General features: G+C 39.0%; 1 pseudogene; it reads right to left on the reverse strand.

Moving 5' to 3' along the window:
- On the reverse strand, positions 1151-2000 carry LOC104707071 (annotated as a pseudogene).

Genomic DNA, 20614 nt, shown 5'->3' on the forward strand with positions numbered 1-20614 from the left:
CAATGATTGGGACTCGACTGGATTTGGCTTATGCAGTTTGTTTGGTATGTAGGTTTATGAGTAAACCTTTGAAGGATCATTGGTTGGCAGTAAAGTGGATTTTGAGATATATTCGTGGAGCTCTGGAAAGGAAATTGTGTTATAGAAAGGAAGGAGAGTTTATACTGCAAGGGTTTTGTGACTTGGATCAAGCTACGGATAAGGACAGGAGAAGGTATGTTACTGGAATGGTGTTTACTCTGGGAGGTAACACCATTAGCTGGAGGTCGTCTTTGCAGAAGGTAGTGTCATTGTCGTCTACAGAAGCTGAGTACATGGCCTTGGCAGAAGCTGTGAAAGAAGTGGTTTTGCTCAAGGGACTTATGAATGAGCTTGGTTATGATCAAGGATCAGTGAAGATCCATTGTGAGTCTCAGAGTGCCATAGCTATGGCGAAGAATGCCATGTATCACGATAGAACCAAGCACATAGACGTGAAGTATCACTTTATCAGGGAGTTGATTGGTAACAGAGTAGTACAAGTGGTGAAGATTGCAATGGAATACAATCCAGCGGACATTTTCACTAAGGTATTGCCCGTGGGTAAGTTCCAAGAAGCTTTGGAACTACTCAGGATTACTAAGAATTAGTTTGGAGCTGAAGCTCCTGTAACAGCTGAGTGGGTTTACTTAGGAGATATGAAGTCAGGTGGGTTTTACCTGAGGAAGGTGAACGAGTGTGTTCAGGTACCGGAGTAGGAATCCAGAAGAAAGCTAGAACAAGTCGTATAAATGTCAAGGGGAGGTTTTGTGGGATTATGACATTTATACTAAGTAAGGGAAAGACTCTGTTGGGTTCAGAAGGTTTCAGCTTGCTGAATAAAGACGGTTCAGATTGTGACACGTGGTTTGATTGAAGCCGTCTACGACTAACGGAAGTTAATCGTCTCTCTTCTCCTTTGTTTCTATCCTCTTGATATATCATTCATTGTATTCATTAGAGAGTTTGTTAGATCCTAGTGAGAGAAAGAAAGAGAGAAGAAGAAACACTTGTAGAGAGAGAAGGCTCGAGCTTGAGCATCTTTGTTCTAGTGGATTCCGGATAATCTCCAGCGAGACGTAGGATCCTACCTAAGAATTCGAACTCATAAAATTCTCTGTGTCGTTTACGCTTTCTGTTCAAACATTCACAAACGAGAGATCGAGAGAGAGAGAGTAATCATCGTAGATCTAAGATTCTTGGGGTTATAGAAGCAACACTTCTCTTCTCTAACACAAGATAAAGTGGTAACGTCATAATGCCCACCAATAACAGGCAGAGGCAAGAGCGGGCCAAAACTCTCACTCGTAAAATCGAAACAGATTATGCAATCGACCATGACTTCTTCAAAATTCTCGTCGTTCCTTTTAGCAGTACACTAGTAAGTGTTTCCCTTGAGAGAAACGCCACGGTTACCAAACGATATACGCCAATATGGAGTGACATCAAGAGTCGTCCATAAACCAGAGTCAAAATCATAAATCTCATACCAAAAAAACTGCTCTTCGGGATCATACTGGTGGTAACTATCTGTAAACCTCAAGAGCTTGTGCCTACGGCAAGATTGGCTCTTCTTATCGAAATATCCAAGAGCGTAAAAGAATCTGTCCCATATTATATATGGGTGATGATAAAATCTAAACTCGATCCACCTTGATTGCCCCAAATACGGATTACAAACCACACACTTAGAATCACCTTTCAATATGCATAGCATTAAACCCTCGCAGTGAAAGAAGTCAGACATAATTACTTGTTCGTCAAGGCAAGTAATTTTGCCTTTATGCTTTATAGATGGATATCTGTTGATGACAATGCTCATCAAGTCAAGAGTAGAAGAACTACTGCTCACGATCATCTGAGAGTCAGCTTCCTTTGCTGCGGCTAAGGCTTTACCGATGTGCATCTTCGCAAAGTTCTGACACTTGGTTAGATCGTTCCACTTTTTGCAGGTTAGTCGAACAGCTCTCATTGATGTCAAAGGAACCCTAATGAAAATTTCATTTACCAAATCATCATGAAGATTAGAGATCCTCGTCTTCGTCCTCATTGTTTGGGTTTTGCAATCAAAACCTCTCCTCTTACTTTTCCTCTGATTTATATAATGGCGGTTGAAAGAAGATACAGAAACACTAAACAAAGCTTGGCCAATCAGGCTTTTTACACTCTACGATACAAGTCACATGGCTTGGAGTTAGAACATATTTACGAAATTATCATTACATTAATGTAACGTTTCCTTTTTTTTGTTAACAATTATTCCCCCTAATCGCTCGCGACTTTCCAAAACAATCGGACCAAATTATGTTCATTCCAACAATTATTTGTACCAAATCTAGATAATAAGCCTTATGTTTTCTGTAATTTATTTATGCAATAAATATTAAATATTCAAATTACTATATTTTCTAAACTTAAAGTTTGCTCACGATTTTCTACTCACAAACATAATCCTAAACCATATGCTACATGTATAAATAATCTAACAATAGATAAAAAAAATAAAATAAAAAACCAGCACATTGAAGTTTAATCTTCATTAACATTTCTTAGCTCCATATTATTGGTTTATTTTTCAATATTTTGTTCCAATCTGGTCTATTTTTTTTTATTTGTCAGGAAGCCGCCGGGTGATGAAATTAATGATATATAGTGACGAAACTTATAAAAAAAAACAAAGTGATGAGAGCGATTCTTCTGCTCAATATTGTCTTTGTTTTAGGTTTACGATTGTGTCTTGCCGAAATTCATATTTTGTTAACTCACTCAGGAGGTCACGACACAAACTCAGGATTGGATAGGGGTTTTGATCTGAACACACAATCTCTGGACATCGAGATAAAGCAGCATGAAAATGACCATTTTTTTATAAAAAAAAACTTTGGTCTTTTCCCCTACCAAATTTATTTTGTGGAATCAACAATGTTTTATCTTTTTCTTCTTTTGTTATTTTATATATGGTAAAATGGCAAAAAACTGTGGACTTTGTACAACGTTTTATATACTTTTCGTTTTCTTTCAAATTTTATATGCCAAAGATTAGAAGAACTGTTTGTTTGGTGTCACACAATGATATAATCTATTTTCGTTTTTAGCTCTCAGAATTTATTAAACCGCTAATAATTTTTTTATTCAGTAATTTTTGTTTCATTTAATTCTATTATATTTTATATCAATATGATCTGAATTTCGCGGATAAAACAAAAAAAAATTAACTATATCATAATATACGATAAACTGGCTCTCCGAAAATCGATTTGCCTCTTCAAACTAATTATACATCAATAAATGAAAGAGGTCGCTCGGATCATCCAATTTAAAATCGGATAACTCAAACAAAATTCTGAAAAAGTACATGAAACAAATATTTGAAAATTGAAAATTCATATGAATAAGCATCATGTATTCAAATAAAATGAGACTTGTTTTAGTAAATGAGACATTTGATTAATGTTGATAATTCTGCATAGACTACTACAAGTCTACAATTACTTTTTTTTTTCACTTATGAATTTCTATTGGAAAGTTAAACAAAAAGTTTCTCAGCATTGGTAAGAATCAAAACCTTTTTTTTAATAAAGCCGGCATCAATATTCCTTTCTTAGAAAGAACAACAACTATCAAAATTCTTAGAAAAAGACATCAAAATTAAAGGCAAAAACTGAAACTGAAACTCTTTGAATCAGAACATATATAAAATGCATGTTTAAGTTTGGATAGTCATATAGCGATAACAATACTAATACAAACGAGTAGATTATAATTAGTATTATATTTTTATTCTATTTTTTTGTCGACACGAGTAGATTATAATTAATTAGTTTTAAAAATAAACATCAATAATAATAATCAAATTTAAGAAGATGCATATTTTTGTATAGTCATGATAGCTTATATACAAAACTCTGATCCTATGATTTCGATAGGTCAGCATAATTGCAAAATTTCTCAGAAAATTATCTAAAACTTTAACCTTTTTCCTCCACTAACTTTGGGAAATTTGGTTATGGATCTGCTTTATATTTTATTAGAAAAGCCTTGTGATTTTATGATTGGTCGGACAATTCCATACACTACAGTTTATAGTTTTTATAGCTATAGAAAATATTGAGAAAAAGATGGAGAGGACGAAGGTTATGTATTGGGGTTTGTGAGGGACTGAAGAAAGAAACGAGTCGGAGTTTGTCGTAGTTGATGCAACTGATATGAAGCAAGTCGCCGTGGTGCGTCTGCCGGAGAGGGTATATGTAAGACCCCGACCCTAAAATCCCATACATGGCCGTACAGGCCGATAAAAAATTTTCTAGGGCCTATTAATTTTCTACTTGTTTGTTTAACAATTTGCAACAGCGGATATGTATAACAGGTCAAATAACTTAAAAATACGAATTCATTAATTTAAAGGTTCAATTATCCTTAACAACCATGCATGATAAAAGTACAACCCATAAAATATCAAGCTATAATTAAAACTAACCAAGCCAACCATCCTCTTCCTCCTTTGCCTCCATCACATAAGCTGGTCAGCCACTATAATCCTCAACATCAGATCTTTCTTTTCCTGCGTCCATAAAAATAGGCGTAAGCAAACAAGTTTGCTTAGTGGAGCGGTCATCCCGTCTCACTAGGCTCAGTTTAATAATCTCAATCCAACATAGGTTAGTTTAATCAAGTCATGCATGTCAAAGAACCATGGGATAGCAATCCAAATCGTTTAGACCAATTTCCGAATTATTGCAATAAAAACATTAACAAGACAAGCAAGTAATCAAGACTAAATAACCATCGGTCAAGAGATCGACCATAGAACTCGGCCATAGTCACGCACTCACCTTCGGTTTTGACGTACGGTGTTAAACTCTCGGTTCCTATGCCCAATTCTGATCCCCGCCTCTACACTGAGATATCTACATCGTTAACAACCGATGTATGAACCATATACTATCGACGGATCAAGGTGGAAGAAGACTTACCGTACTTCTCTCGATCTAGACTTATGGAAAACTCGGCCAAGCTCGATGGAAACTCTTTTCTCTCTCTCTTTCTCTTGCGGCGGCTCAAAAGGTCTTATGCGAATGCTAGAGAATTTCTCTAAGGGTTCCATCCTTTATATAGGATCGACTAAACCGCCTTGAGTTGCCCCAAAACGATAAACCCTATCGTTCACCAACTTCCATATTTTTTGCATCTATCCTTATCCGACCAATTTTGCCTTTTCCGCGAGTTTCCATTTCTCTCGGGTTTCCTTTCCCGTGAGTCGGCTTAAATCTTCGCAAGATTCTCAAGTCCCCGGGCCACCCATTGGCCCATAATCTAATTGATCCATCCTCGTCCATCGGCCCGATCCATCGTTCACCGATGCGACCATTTCCGGATAGTCCTACTTCACTATCACTCTCACTATCACTATCACCATCACTAGGACTTTCACTCCCACTATCCCTCGGACTGTCACTTAGACTTAATACCGAAATCTTCCCATTTTCATCCAGAAACTTGCATGCCTACATCATCTACAAGGTAAGCCAAGGACTTCCTTTTCTTCAGTTCAAACATCTGTTCACTTCTTCAGTAGTCTCGAACTCTCCATTCTCTCCAAGTCCCATCGACTTTCGATTCATGGCCATCGTCCTTTTCAGACCATGATTCGTCTTATTCTCGTCCAGAGGTTTGTACCACTTTCGTTCTCTATCAGCACAGATTACCGTTCCGCTATCGGCACTTCTCGGCACAGATTGCCGTACCGCTCTCGGCACTTTTCGTCACAGATTGCCATACTGCTCTCGGCACTTCTCGGCACTGGTTGTCGTACCGCTATCGGCACTTCTCGGCACAGATTGCCGTACCGCTCTCGGCACTTCTCGGCACAGATTGCCGTACTGCTCTCGGCACTGGTTGCCATACCGCTCTTGTACCGCGTAGGTACCATCTTACGTACCGCGTACGTATCATTTCACGTACCGCGTACGTAGCATCTCACGTACCGCGTACGTACCATCTCACGTACTGCGTACATACCATCTCGCGTACCGCGTACGTACCATCTTACGTACCGCATACGTACCATCTTAAGTGTCGCGTACGTACCATCTCACTTACCGCGTACGTACCATCTCACGTACCGTCAGTACCGAGGGAGCCGGTCGTTAGATTTCTCCCCTACTTAAGGACGATTCGTCCTCGAATCTTTGCTCTCTTTCCCAGGAACTTCCCTCTTGAACCACTTCTTGAAATTTACTTTCATAACTTCTTCCGGTTCCCAAGTTATTATGACCGTTGGATGGTCTTTGTTCCCTTTTGCTTTTGCTTTTTACTTTATGGCCAAGTGTATGGATCAGATTTTGGCCACGTTTTCTAGGGTTAAGTGTCCCCTTATGTAAGCCTTGCCTATATAAAGGCCTAAACCCTCATTGTAAAAGGTGAGACTTGAATAGAAATTATTTTTCCAAAGATTGGATCTTTGTTTCTTGTCTCACTCCTCTCTTCCGCTCAAGTCCGGGACTTGGCTCTAGAGAAACCCTAGAAGGCTCAAGAACCGGGTTCAAGACCTTCTAGTCCAACCGTATCACGGCCGTGCCATCTCCCGTGTGTCGTCGACTCAATCCACCGTCCGTTCATCCGCTGCGTCCGTCCGACCGTACGAATCACCGTCCGTACGCAGCGTCCTTTTCCATCGACTTCCTAACTAGAGCCAAACGAGTTGAGTACCTCCTCGTGACTCTCTCTAGTCCATCTGCGTTCAACCCGCTCACTTGTCCATCTGCCGCGTCCGTACGTCCGTTTATCGGCAGCGTCCGCCGCGTCCGACCATCTGTCCATCCGTCCGTGTACCACGACCGAGGATCCGGCATTTCATCAAATTCCCCTCTATTTGACTGACCTTGTTCCAAGCCGTCCCAGTTCACTTCCGTACGCCGTTCCGTTGATTAGATCAGCAGTCGACTGTCCGTCCGCCACGTCCGACCGTACGTCCGTACATCTGCGCGAACTAGTCACGACCTAGGGTCACATCAGAGCCGGTCGTTACAGTATACCTTACGGTTTCCATGGAACGTTCGTGAGCGAGAATCAGTTGAAAGAACAAGCTTCCTGATCGCAGTTGTAATGCAACCCCTAGTTTAAGTTACTCATATTGATTATTTTAGTGATTATTTTAGTGATTATTTTAGTGGTGTTGGCTTCTTTAGCGTGATTATTATTAGTTTTAGTAATGATTCTCTAAATTATTTATAAATGTAGTTGATGATGATGATATAAACAAAAAAGTCCAATTTCTATTACCGTAATGAGTTTATCGTAACGTGATAAAAGTCCAATTGGTAATGTACCACTTCCATGTGTGTTTTTTTATTTCAAACTTTATTATATATAAGTATATAACAACATTCAATTTTGATTCAAATGTTATTTATCTATATTGTCGTTACATACTGAAACAGCAATAACTAGATCATTACCTTTGACACGCTAAGGACTCCGTGACTTTGTAACAAATTTAGAATTAGAATTATTGGTTAGAAGTTAGAACGAAGGTAACCGAAAAAAACTCATTGTCCCACGTGATCCAAAAGCAAAACATTATTGTCCCAGATTCCACTAATTAATTTGTGTGTTACTTTCATAATTGAAAAATTTGTAAATATTAGTAATAAGGTCGAAGTGGTCCATTTTTATTTCATATAACGTTTTTGCAGCCAATAAAACTTGGGACCCTAAAAAATGTCACGAGAGCGATGAATGATAATCGTCACTAGCTAAAATTAAGTGACTATAATAGTATTCGAAAAACTATGGGGGCCATGTATTTGTTATGGAGTTTTTGTGTAGTAGTCTGTTACTCAAAGGTTTGTTCAGTTATTCGCATAATTTCAATAAACCCCTATAACATGATTGGGTCAATGGAATCTAGATTCATCATAGGTAAACTGTGTTTCCTAACAAGAACAACAAATAAACCCTTATATTTACATAAGTCTTGTGTCTTGTGGGTTTCAATTGTAAACTGTAAAGTATGTGTTTTGATATTTGGTGCAGAGAGAATTTTGGAAAACTGGCTGCGAAAAAAAGAGTTGTGGAGTGTTTTAGTTTTTAAGATTGCCTTGAAAATTAGTAAATACGAGTATAATTTGTTAATATATTTTAATTTAATAAACTAGTTGATCAGAAATTTGTACAGATACATGCTCACAAGCGTTAGAAATTTCCGATTACCTTTTATACTAACCAGGTTAGATCCGCGTCATGCGGAGGGATGTTATTCTACAAATTTTGAAATATTTTTAATGTTAATAATATGACTTTTAATTTTTGGAATGAATCATGAAAATTATGGTTTACACAATGCTAAGATATAGAAATGGACCGAAAAAAACCTACAATGGTTTGTAACTCTGTAGCATCTATATTATTATTACTGAAATACATTTTTGTTTATGCCCTTTTGGTTTTACTTATTTAATTTTTTTTACAACATTAACCCCTAAAACAATTCCATAAATAACATTGCAGAAAAACTCAAATACTAAACTTTCTTAAATTGACCAACATTTGTTACATTTATTGTCAAAAAATCTTAACAACATCTATACATTATGATTTTTCCAAAAACAACTCTACCTATTAAAGTTTTAACCCATTAAATCTCAAAAACTATTTTTATGGATGTTAGAATCTCTCAAAATTTAAATGATATATTACAGATTTGTCAAAAAAAAAGTTATAATCTCCATAATTATATTAAATTTCCTAAAGCGAAAATCCAATTTTATAGATACATGATATAAGTGTTAGGAATTTAATTTGTTTATACTTTTTGACTTTACTTTTTCATGAGTTAGCAATTTCCGATTACCTTTTCATTCGACTATATTTATTCCAAAACTCATTTATGACAAGCGTTTTCCAATGAATTGATTTGTTACAAAAACAAGTTGAAATTAGACTATGATGTTATACCATCACCAGAATCATCACAGAAATTCAAACTCCTCTCATCTCTTCTCAAAACTTGATCCACTTTTGCAGTCAACTCAACAATCTGTTTTGATTTTCCTCCTTCATTACTTCTCACTGTTTTATCATAGTCAACACAACGGTTACTGTTGCTAACAGCTAGGTTCTCAATCAAAATCTCAGCTTCTCCTTCTGTTTTGGTCATGAATTCCCCATTATTAGTTGTATCCGGGGCCATCTTATACTTCTCATCAACCCCTCTATAGAACGTGTTGATGAGTGATTCTGGTGTGAATCCATGATGAGGACATTCTCTCTTATAGTCTTTGAACCTTTCCCAAGCCTCATGGAATGACTCAGTAGCATGCTGATGGAAGCCTGAAATCTTATTCCTAAGAAGAGTAGTCCTTGCTTGAGTAAAATACTGTCCCAAGAACTCAGCCTTATACTCATCCCATGTTCGAATGGTATCTCCCTTCAAGGACTTAAACCAGCGATGAGCTTTATCACTCAGAGAAAATGAGAACAACCTGCATTTGACAGCATTATCAGGTACCCCTTTCATTCGCGCCGTGCCACATATATCCTCAAAGTACTCCAAATGATAAACTGGGTTCTCTAACGTTAGACCATGAAACTGATTTTGCTTCACTAAACCCAACAATGCCGGTTTGATCTCAAAATCATTTATGACGATTGGAGGATGTTGGATACCTCTCTGGTATATCTCAGCGTTGGGAGCATCATGTTCCCTTAAAGTCTGTCGAACATTTGCTGGTCTTTGATTAAAAGCAGCTAAACGGGCAGCTTCGCGGCGCACAACTTTTCTTTGTGAAGCTACACGGGCAGCCTCTCAACCATCATGAGGATTAACGTTCCCAACAGGAGGGGGATTCTCAAACTCTCCATGATGTTCATCATCCACATTGCCAACATTTCGACCAGCTAAACCATCAACCATTTCAGCAAGTCTTTTCTTTTTCCTATTCTCTCTTTCAAACTTTCCCAAGTCTTCGTGATATTGTTCTAGGTTTGAAGAGCCTGCATTGCGGGTCATACACCGGAAAACATGAAAAAGAGAGAAAAAGCTTTGGTTACCAGCTGTAAATAAAAATACTCTAGACTATAAACTAATCAGAAATCTCTAGGTAACGCAATTGGTCCCCGGCAACGGCGCCATGTCTGATTGCTCGAGTATTTACCCGATACACTTAACCGCAAGACTGTATATGCGGGGTCGAATCCACAAGGACCAATGGTACACTAAATATTTGCAAGACTTGTAAATAGCTAAAGCGAACGAAAGTTTGTTTGTTTGGTTTTAGAAATTGTAAATAAAAATGCAATAAATAAAATGATTGAACTTATGGAATTAAAACATTGGGCTATAGGGTATTTCAGAGATCAATGACCAATGGAAAATGAAACAAGGAATTCAATAGTTAAGAACCGTTCTAGAACATGAACACAAGATTTGACTAACCCTCTTTCAAGGTATTAATCACTAAAGTTGACTACTCAATTACTAAACTTTCATTTGTAATCTCCTAATCAAATTTGCATTATCATACAAGTTCGGTAAGTTCACAATATCCCCTAACATCAACTTTAGCAGGTTAGAGAAATATTGCTCAATTCATATTGGTTCATGCATTCTATCGAACACTTGTGATGCATAGAAAGACCTAGAATCTAGAACAAGGTGATCAGTCCTATTCTAGCATTAAGAGCATATGAATCAAATAACCACAAAGAAAATAGAATTCCCAAGCAACAATTAAACCATTAAATCATTTGTTCCCCTACCTAGAACCCTAAAACCCAATTAGGTGACTACTCACACATATTGAAAGCAACAACACAAAGAGAGGAAGAAGAAAAAATTAAATTGATTAAATAAAGTGAGGAAAGAGTTTAGAAATCTTCTCCAAATTGTTAAAGAGGATGAATCTCTAATCTCTAGAAATAGCTTACAAAAGTTTCAAGGTGCAGAAAAACTCAGAAAATAGAATATATCATAGCATATGTTGCTAATTAGGTTTTGGGGGTATTTACCCTTATTAAAATAAAAGATAATAAAATAAAAAATGAGAATAGAAAAATTTAGAAAAATGAAATAAGTGTCTGGATTGTAGTCAAAACAGACTTCACCAGACTTCAATAGACTTTGATAGCAGGTTTTTCATACAGGGTATAAATTCCCTATGCAGTTGTAGTACAAAGGGTTATCAATCCAGATGGTTGTTTATGCTAGCAGGAAGGATGCAATCAGAACAATGCAAATCAAGCCAAGCAATTATGGGTTTGATCTAACAATCCTAAAATAATAAAAGAAAAGAATATAAACAAAGAACCACACGACCTAAGCACTCGATGCAAGCATTTGAGTACAGGATCGGGTGGGGTGATCAAGTAAGCAAATGAAGTATGAACAACTCGAGGGGTTACTTGATGCAGGTTATCTTGTACCTGATCGGGCAAGAGATCGAGTGATGAATGAAAATGCAAGCAATTAAAATATGAAAGCTTCTAAGGATGGGGTAATCGAATCCTAAGTGTTCCTAACCAGTACAGATGCCTTACATGCCTCAAGCAAATATTTCCTAGACAATGAATCTCTAAAATCTATTTAAAACACTCTCGTGATAGAAACAATCAACATTGATCACTCCCCTACCCAACTCTCGTTGGAGAAACATGACCAAGCAGGCATTAAGATCCTATTCATTATTGTCAGTAAACCCCTTACTCATCTAATCTCTTAGACTAAGTGAGTAAATCTATAGCATTGGTTGATTCAAGCATCTCATCTACACCTATCAGTGGTAAAACACCTTAGATCTAATCTCACCCTCTCGGTTTGTTGACAGCATTAAGAACATCAATCTAGAAGGAAATGTATTAAACATATTCAATCAACTAAGACATCCTAACCGATCAAGAACACAAAATCATCTATCCCATCCCTAGAAACTTTACTTCACCACTCGAAAATCATAGCAAAAAAATAACAAAAAATATGAAGGAAAATTGCATTATATTAAACGATAAAGTAGAGGGATAAGAGTACAAGAAAGAAATCTAAAGAAATGATTAAAAGTGATGAAATATAATCCAAAAAAAAAGGGAAAAGTGTTTGAGTCGCTCAGTTCTCTCACAGAAGCTCTCGTTCTCTGGTTTGAGGGTCTGCGGCATGCTCGTTTGCAAGGAAGGAGAGGAGGGGTTTATATATGGAAACCCCTTTGACCTAGCTTCCCAGACCTGCCTGATGGTCCACTCGATGGGGTACACGAGGATGAAGTCGGGTTACTCCTCAGATAGATCTTCGGGTTGTTCTTCCGGCTCTTGGATCCTCCTCGATCATGTTGGGGTTCAGACTTGTTCTTCCAGCTTGATGGCTCCTTCGGGTACATGCTCGGGTTTGTCCTTGTTTTTCCCCATTCTAGGCTCTTAAGCACCTGTTTTCATCCAAAATATGCAAATGCAAAAATGCAATACCCTAAATGGCCTAAAAGTGAATTCCTACAATTAATGACTTAAAAATGCTAAGTTAAGGGTATGAACAATGCAAAATCTGGACAAAAAAGGATGCTAAAAACATGTAAACTAGAGAGTTATCAGACCCCCAAACTTAAATCTTGCTAGTCCTCTAGCAAGGAAGTAGGAGGGTGCGGTTTGAAAACGGGGACTCATAACCTTTATATGCTAAGAAAAGGATTCAAGCTATAGTCCTTGAAGATAGTTTAATGGTGCTAAGATCAATCAACATACTTACAAATATTTTTCTATGCTTATTACTATGCATCGATCTAGTTCAACCTCCATCTAAAAGTAAAGAACATCTCTTTCACATTCAATTAAGTGTTTGGCGAATTCTTGCAAATGGAAGGGGAATCAAGTTCAATCGGTTTCAAGGGTAAGGCTTTTTAGTAAGGTGGTTTCAAACAAATTATTTGGGTGGTTTTATCTCAAAAGAAGGAATGCTAGACAGTTGTGAAAACTATCTAAGATTGAGAACAATTTGGGCATACAAAGCTTAACTCTTGATAATCTACCATTTTCTCATTCACTTTTTTTTTTATATCAAACTCCCTAGAATTACACTACCCACATCCTTGATCTTATATAGTATTATTATTATTATTATTATTATTATTATTATTATTATTATTATTTTTAGGAGACTATAGCAAGATTTTCTTCTTTTTTTTTTGTTTAGAGACTTAGAGCTAATTGATTCTAACCTTAGGGACTCTTTTTTTTTTTACTCCTCAACCCGACCCCAAATAAATATTCTAACCACCTATCTTTCAAAACCGAATCTATTAGCTAGTTCAAATTCTAACTTAGCTAAATCAAGAGGCAGTTCTTTGTCGTTCTCAATACTCTCAAGGTTTCACAACCTATAGCACAATGAAAAAGGTCTCACTCAACAATTCACAACAAGGTTTGAAAGAAAGGTTTGGGTTCATGGGTAGGATAAATGAATCGGGTCCAGAATGATCACCCATATAGCCACTCGCAGGGTGCATCATATCAGGCATCGTGTATGGCATCTGGTAAGGTGGATGCAAGAGTGCTGAGTAATCACCCGATTGTGTGCTCGATGGGTGCATCGGATAAGGCATTGTGTATCCCNTTTTTTTTTTTATCAAACCCCTAGAATTATACTACCCACATCTTTGATTTTAACTCTTCTTTTTTTTTTTTTTTACTCCCTAAGGTTTAAATTTTAAACTTTTAGCTCTCTTCTCTCTTTTTTTTTCTTTTCTTTCTTTGCTAAACTAAATATAAATATGTATATATATATATTTTTCTTTCTTTCTAGGAGACTATAGCAAACACTTTTTCTCTTATTATTTTTTTTTTACTTAGAGACTTAGAGCTAATTGATTCTAACCTTAGGGACTTCTCTTTTTTTTATATATATTCCTCAACCCAACCCCAAATAAACATACTAACCACCTATCTTTCAAAACCGAATCTATTAGCTAGTTCAAATTCTAACTTAGCTAAATCAAGAGGCAGTTCTTTGTCGTTCTCAATACTCTCAAGGTTTCACAACTTATAACACAATGAAAAAGGCCTCGCTCAACAATTCACAACAAGGTTTGAAAGAAAGGTTTGGGTTAATGGGTAGGACAAATAAATCGGGTCAAACGAAAAATATTGGTAAAATGGAGTGCTAACCCGAATTTAGAGTTACCATGAGCAAATATTCAAGTTCCATAAGCAAGACAATTAAAGTTCAAATTAAATGCAATAATATAGAGATGTTCTAATGTTCAAACAAGTGGAGGAAGCATTCAAATGACACAAGGATCTAAGCAAAGATTTTTCATTTTTTTCCAAAGATTGATCTAGCAACAATGAACTGTGATTAAGGGCTATAGCTTCAATCCTAAGGTTTGATTTTAAACAAGGTAATTTTAATCATTGTCCCCTAAGATGCATATGCAACAATCCTATATGAAACAAACTAGACTCAATCCTAATATGTGAATGCAACTACATGAACACTCTTTTTTTTTTTTTTTTTTAATTTTTCAAATTTTTGGTTTTTGGTTTTTCAATGCACATAGATGCAGACTCAAATGAATAAAACTAGCATGCAAAAATTTAAAATAAGAAAATTAAGAAAATAAAACACAAATTTAAAAATATTTTGGACCCTCCCCCAAACTTAAATTACACAGTCTCTGTGTAAATAAAAGTTGGAAAAAGAATCCAAGAATCACACAAGATGAAATAAACTAAATGCAATGTTATTTACGAAGATCGGATGAAAGTGGTACCTCATGGGTTGGTGAAGAAGGAGGTTGCAGCAGCCTCCATACTCGCCAACGTGTAGCCAGGGTCGTCTCCAGCTTCAGCAGGTGCCGGTGTTTGCTCGTCAGAGAGCTCGGTGATATGCACGGACGACTTACTCAGACCAGCATCTGAGGGGTTGATAGAGGGGGGTATCGCGTAGATCATCGGGTAGGGCATCGGGTAGTATGATGGGTATGGCGGAAGAGGTCCAGAATGCGGTGCAAAGTCGATGTTGTCTCCTAGTCGAACCTTGGTGCACATTACATTGGGTAGGATCATTTTGGCGGCTCCGGCGATTGGGTGGACGAACTTGAAGAGCGTTATGTCGTTAGGCCTCTCATAGGCCAAAAATCTCGCCAGCACGAGGTAGTCTACGTGCAGCCATCTCGGATCGTGTACCACTCCCTTCAAGGGAACATCGCATGCCACCAAGATCGGTGTGACCAATCCTCCAATGGAGATCTCTCCGCCTCATTCTCTTCTCTTAACGGCCCATGACTTGAGGTAGAGGAACTGATCGAGCAGCACAAACACTATGCTAGTATCTACAACATCTCCAACTAGCGGTGTACCATCCCTAGCATTGTCCAAAACTCCACACAATGCAATATCCAGCAGCTGAAGCTCGTGATCATTCACATTCCCAGTCTCCTCTATAGTAAGAAGAGTGCATGCGAGGGACTTGTAAAAATACCTCAAGACAGGGCTCCTTATTTGAGCGGATTTGGAGCTTGTGGACTTGTAGGGGAGCTTGTCTCCTATTGTCAGCCAAAGGGACCTCATTTCCTCCTTGCTAACCTCCATTCCTTCTCCATTACCAGCTTTGAAACCATACAGCTTCTCCATCTCCTTGAAAGTGAGCCGGTACTCCTTGTTTCTCACAGAGAAGGTGATGAACCCGATCCCCCCATCGGGTAGTAGGGTCGGGTGGTCCTCAAATAATGCAACCGAAGAGTGGAGAGAAAGTGGACTGTTTCCTCCTCATAAGCTTCAAGGTGGGCTCGCATCATGTGACCCAGGTGGCACATGTCGAACAAGAACTCGACATCCCTAGCTATACCAACCTGCTTCATTGTCTCACGGTGAGGGTATCAGGTACCAACGAAGCTCATCTTCCAAAAAACCTTGAAGAGTTTTGCCGGAGTCTCCACCTCCTTCTGCTTCAGCCTCCGCGAGGCTTGGCGTGTTCTTTCTCTCTGCTCCTCCTCTGCATCTTGATCCACTTCCTGAGCTGCTCTCTCAGCTACCTTCTCAGCCTTCTCAGAAGCCGGTCTCTTTCCTCTTGCAACCGCAACTCTGCTCCTTAACCGCGACGTTTGAATCTCCTCTGGCTCTTCTCCACCAGCATCAGAATCGACCTCCATGGGGTCTATAACGGTTCTCTCGGACGTAGACAGGTCCCTACGTCGAGGAGATCGGCAAACAGCACTCGCCGTCGGACTAGGTGAGCGAACTCGACAGTCTACACGATCGGTTGCTCGAGCACCGGATCGGGTGGAAGATCGGGTAGAGCATCGGGTTGGGGAAGCAAAACGTCCAGCCAGCGGTTGGGAATGCGGAACGTTTCCTCTTCCTTGGGATTCTCGAGGTTCGACGGCATCACCTCCGGTTGTAGCAGTGGTGGAGGTCGATCTTCTCCCCTTCCTTTGGTAGGTTTTCGTGTGTGGCTCCATTGTCAAATCCTTGAGAAGAAAAAACAACTAAGCCTCGAGGTTAATAGGGTTAGTTCCCAAAGAAAAATTGAAAGTCACTCGAGTTTGAGAGAGAATAGAAAGTAGGGAAAACAAAAAGCTCTAGGGTAGAGAGACTTATCAGTGCTGATGAGGAGAAAAGGTTCGAAACCCTTAAATAGAGTAGGGTTGGTTGGTGGGCTTCGTCGAGAGTGGGCTTGGCTTGTGGAATTCGGACTCCACTCGCTACCCGAGCAGGGACACGATCAGGCGCGTTGAGTACGGTGTCAGGTTGGCCCTCGGGTTCCTCAATTTTTCCTTTTTCACTTTTTTTTTTTTCTTTAATAAATAAATTTGCAAAAATATAAAACAAGATTTAAAACAAATAAAATAAAAGAAAATTAAATAGAAGATACTTTTGGGACTTCCTCCCAAGTGACCTTGTTTAAAGTCACTAAGCTTGACTCTTCATGCTCCTTAAGCATGGGATCCTTGAAGGAGAGGTTTTGGAATCCTCTCCACTGTAGCAGGTTGGTTAAACTGATTCTCCAGGTTTTGTCCAGGTTCCAAGGCAAATGTGGTGTTGACTTCTTCAAGATGTTTGACTTTTCTCTGCTTTGTCTTAGTGGAAAAAGTTTGACCATCAATGATTGGCCTCTTAATCCCCTTCTTCACATCAAACTCCATCTTGAAGTGCTCCCCATGCTCTATTCTGATCTTGCCTTGCTTTACCTCAATCACAGCACCTACTGTTGCCAAGAATGGTCTTCCTAGGATCAGCGGATCGTCTGGTTCCTTATCCATATCAAGGATCATGAAATCAGTAGGAACTTCCACCCTTCCAATTCTGAGTGGCAAGTCTTCTAGGATCCCAATAGGATGTCTGACTGTTCTATCAGCTAGAACCAAATACAGACTACTTGGTTTAAAACTGGTGAATCCCATCTTGTTGGCAACTGACAGTGGCATAATGCTAACTGAAGCTCCAAGGTCGCACAATCAATTCTTGAAAATCCGGAGTCCTATCGAGCATGGCAAAGTAAAGGAGCCAGGATCCTCCAATTTTTCCTCGATTTGCAGCTTAGGATCTAAGCACACTCCACTCCTGAGAATTTCAAACCCAATCTCCTTGACAGCCTCCTTAACCTCATTCTCCATCTGAGCTGCCTCCTTGGCGGATTCCTCTAAAAGTTCGTGTGGTGGCAAAAGCTTAGGAGGTAGAGTTCTACGCTTGGCCATACGCTCTGCAAGCGTCTCCAGTTCGATGTCAAGTGCAGCATTGAACCTTTCCTCTAGTTCCCCTTCTGCTGCTACAGGTGGTTGAGGCTGACCTCTCGTTTCAACATCTACTCGATGAATCATCTGATCACCCTCATCGGATAGGTCATCGGGTTCTGCTTCGGGTGGTTCTTCGATTTGTGATCCCCCAACCAGTGCTCGATCATCAACTCGATCAGTCTCCTCGGGTGCAGGCTCGGGTTCATACTCAGATATGTAGTACTTGGCCTCATTTCTCATTGAGTGATCCATATCCTCCCCATCTTGAACATCACTGTCCTTAGTGAGGTAATCCTCATAGTCATCATCAAGGAAGATGGCTTGGGCAGTGGCATAATCCTTAGGGTTTTGAACAGCTTTTCCTGGGAATTGGTTGATCTTTGGAGCTGGTTGGTTGTTGTGGTGGACTTCTAGGTATCTAACCTTAGTATTGAGTGATTCGTACTTGGCGTTCAAATCATTGTATCTTGAGTCGATCTTGTTGCTCATCTCTGCAAACCATTTTGCGATGTCCATAGCTGCTGAGGCCTGATTCTGAATCATTTGCTGAAGTAGGCCGCATAACTCAGCCTCTTGTGATTGGTTTTGCGGGCCGTGATGTTGTTGGAATCCAGGTGGTTGGTTGTAGTTTCCAGAGTACTTCTGCTTAGGTGCATAGTCGTGATTGTACTGGACAAAAGGTTTCTGTTGGACCTGTTTCCCTTGAACTGCAGATGGGTAAGTTTGGTCCTGAGGGGTGGCAACATTCGGGTTTTGGTAAGACAGATTCAGATTCGTCTTGTAGTTGTTGTACCCTTTGTTGTATTCTCCTTGGTTGTTGATGTAGTTAACATCCTCTATTTGTACAGTCTCCCCATCTTGTTGTAAAAACTGCTCTTCCTCTGATATTGCATGAACATGCTGCTGCTGGTTGAGGAGCTTGTCGAGCTTGTCATTGAGGGCTTCCATGTCCCTCTTGTACCTGGCATCTTCCTCTCCTGTAGATCGCACATTGCGGTCGTACTCCTCATTGTAATTCCCATCAGACTGAGCCAAGTTCTCCACTAGGTCTCAACCTTCATCAACATCCTTGTTGAGGAAGTTACCATCGCTTGCGGTGTCCAGCAACATCCGTATCTTGGGGACCACTCCTCTGTAAAGTGTACTCAGCAATGAAGCATTGCTGAAGCCGTGATGAGGACATCTGGTAGTGTATCCCTTGAAACGTTCCCAAGCTTCACTGAACGTTTCATTGTTCTTCTGAACAAAGCTGGAAATGTCATTTCGCAGCCTTGCGTTTCTGGAGTTGGAGAAGGATTTGGCCAAGAATGCCTTCTTGCACGCTTCCCAAGTGGTGATGGACTCCTTGGGGAGTGATTTCTCCCAGATGTGTGCTTTGTCTCCCAAAGAGAATGGGAAAAGCCTGAGTATGAATCCATCCTGACTAACTCCATTTATCTTTGTGAGGCTACAGACCATATCAAATTCATCCAGATGATCCAATGGGTCCTCCATTGGCAATCCATGAAACTTATTACTCTATATCATCTGGATGAGACTACTCTTGATCTCAAAATTGTTGTTCTGGACAGCAGGTGGCACAATGCCATTCCTTTTAGTGTGAGTAGATGGAGCATCTCCTGCTCCTATGTTGGTCCTTGCTTGAGGAGCTGGTGGACCGTTTTGATTGTTCATTGTCTCCTCAATGATTGCTGGTTGCGGTTGAACTTGTTGTTGTCTGAGTAGCCTTGGTCTGTCGATGTTGTCAATGAAAGGACTCAGGTTCTGGCTACCCTTATTAAAATAAAAGATAAAAAATAAAAGATAAAAAATAAAAAATGAGAATAGAAAAATTTAGAAAAATGAAATAAGTGTCTGGATTGTAGTCAAAACAGACTTCACCAGACTTCAATAGACTTTGATAGAAGGTTTTTCACCCAAGATATCAATTCCCTATGCAGTTGTAGTACAAAGGGTTATCAATCCAAATGGTTGTTTATGCTAGCAGGAAGGATGCAATCAGAACAATGCAAGTCAAGCCAAGCAATTATGGGTTTTATCTAACAATCCTAAAATAATAAAAGAAAAGAATATAAACAAAAAACCACACGACCTAAGCACTCGATGCAAGCATTCGAGTACAGGATCGGGTGGGGTGATCGAGTAAGCAAATGAAGTATAAACAACTCGAAGGGTTACTCGATGCAGGTTATCGTGTACCTGATCGGGTAAGAGATCGAGTGATGAATGAAAATGCAAGCAATTAAAATATGAAAGCTTCTAAGGATGGGGTAATCGAATCCTAAGTGTTCCTAACCAGTACAGATGCCTTACATGCCTCAAGCAAATATTTCCTAGACAATGAATCTCTAAAATCTATTTAAAACACTCTCGTGATAGAAACAATCAACCTTGATCACACCCCTACCCAACTCTCGTTGGAGAAACATAACCAAGCAGGCATTAAGATCCGATTCATTATTGTCAGTAAACCCTTTACTCATCTAATTTCTTAGGCTAAGTGAGTAAACCTCTAGCATTGGTTGATTCAAGCATCTCATCTACACCTATCGGTGGTAAAACACCTTAGATCTAATCTCACCCTCTCAGTTTGTTGACAGCATTAAGAACACCAACCTAGAAGGAAATGTATTAAACATATTCAATCAACTAAGACATCCTAACCGATCAAGAACACAAAATCATCTATCCCATCCCTAGAAACTTTACTTCACCACTCGAAAATCATAGCAAAAAAATAACAAAAAATATGAAGGAAAATTGCATTATATTAAACGATAAAGTAGAGGGATAAGAGTACAAGAAAGAAATCTAAAGAAATGATTAAAAGTGATGAAATATAATCCAAAAAAAAAGAGAAAAGTGTTTGAGTCGCTCAGTTCTCT

This window comes from Camelina sativa, chromosome 1, assembly GCF_000633955.1.
Source record: "Camelina sativa cultivar DH55 chromosome 1, Cs, whole genome shotgun sequence".
Taxonomy (NCBI): Eukaryota; Viridiplantae; Streptophyta; class Magnoliopsida; order Brassicales; family Brassicaceae; genus Camelina; species Camelina sativa.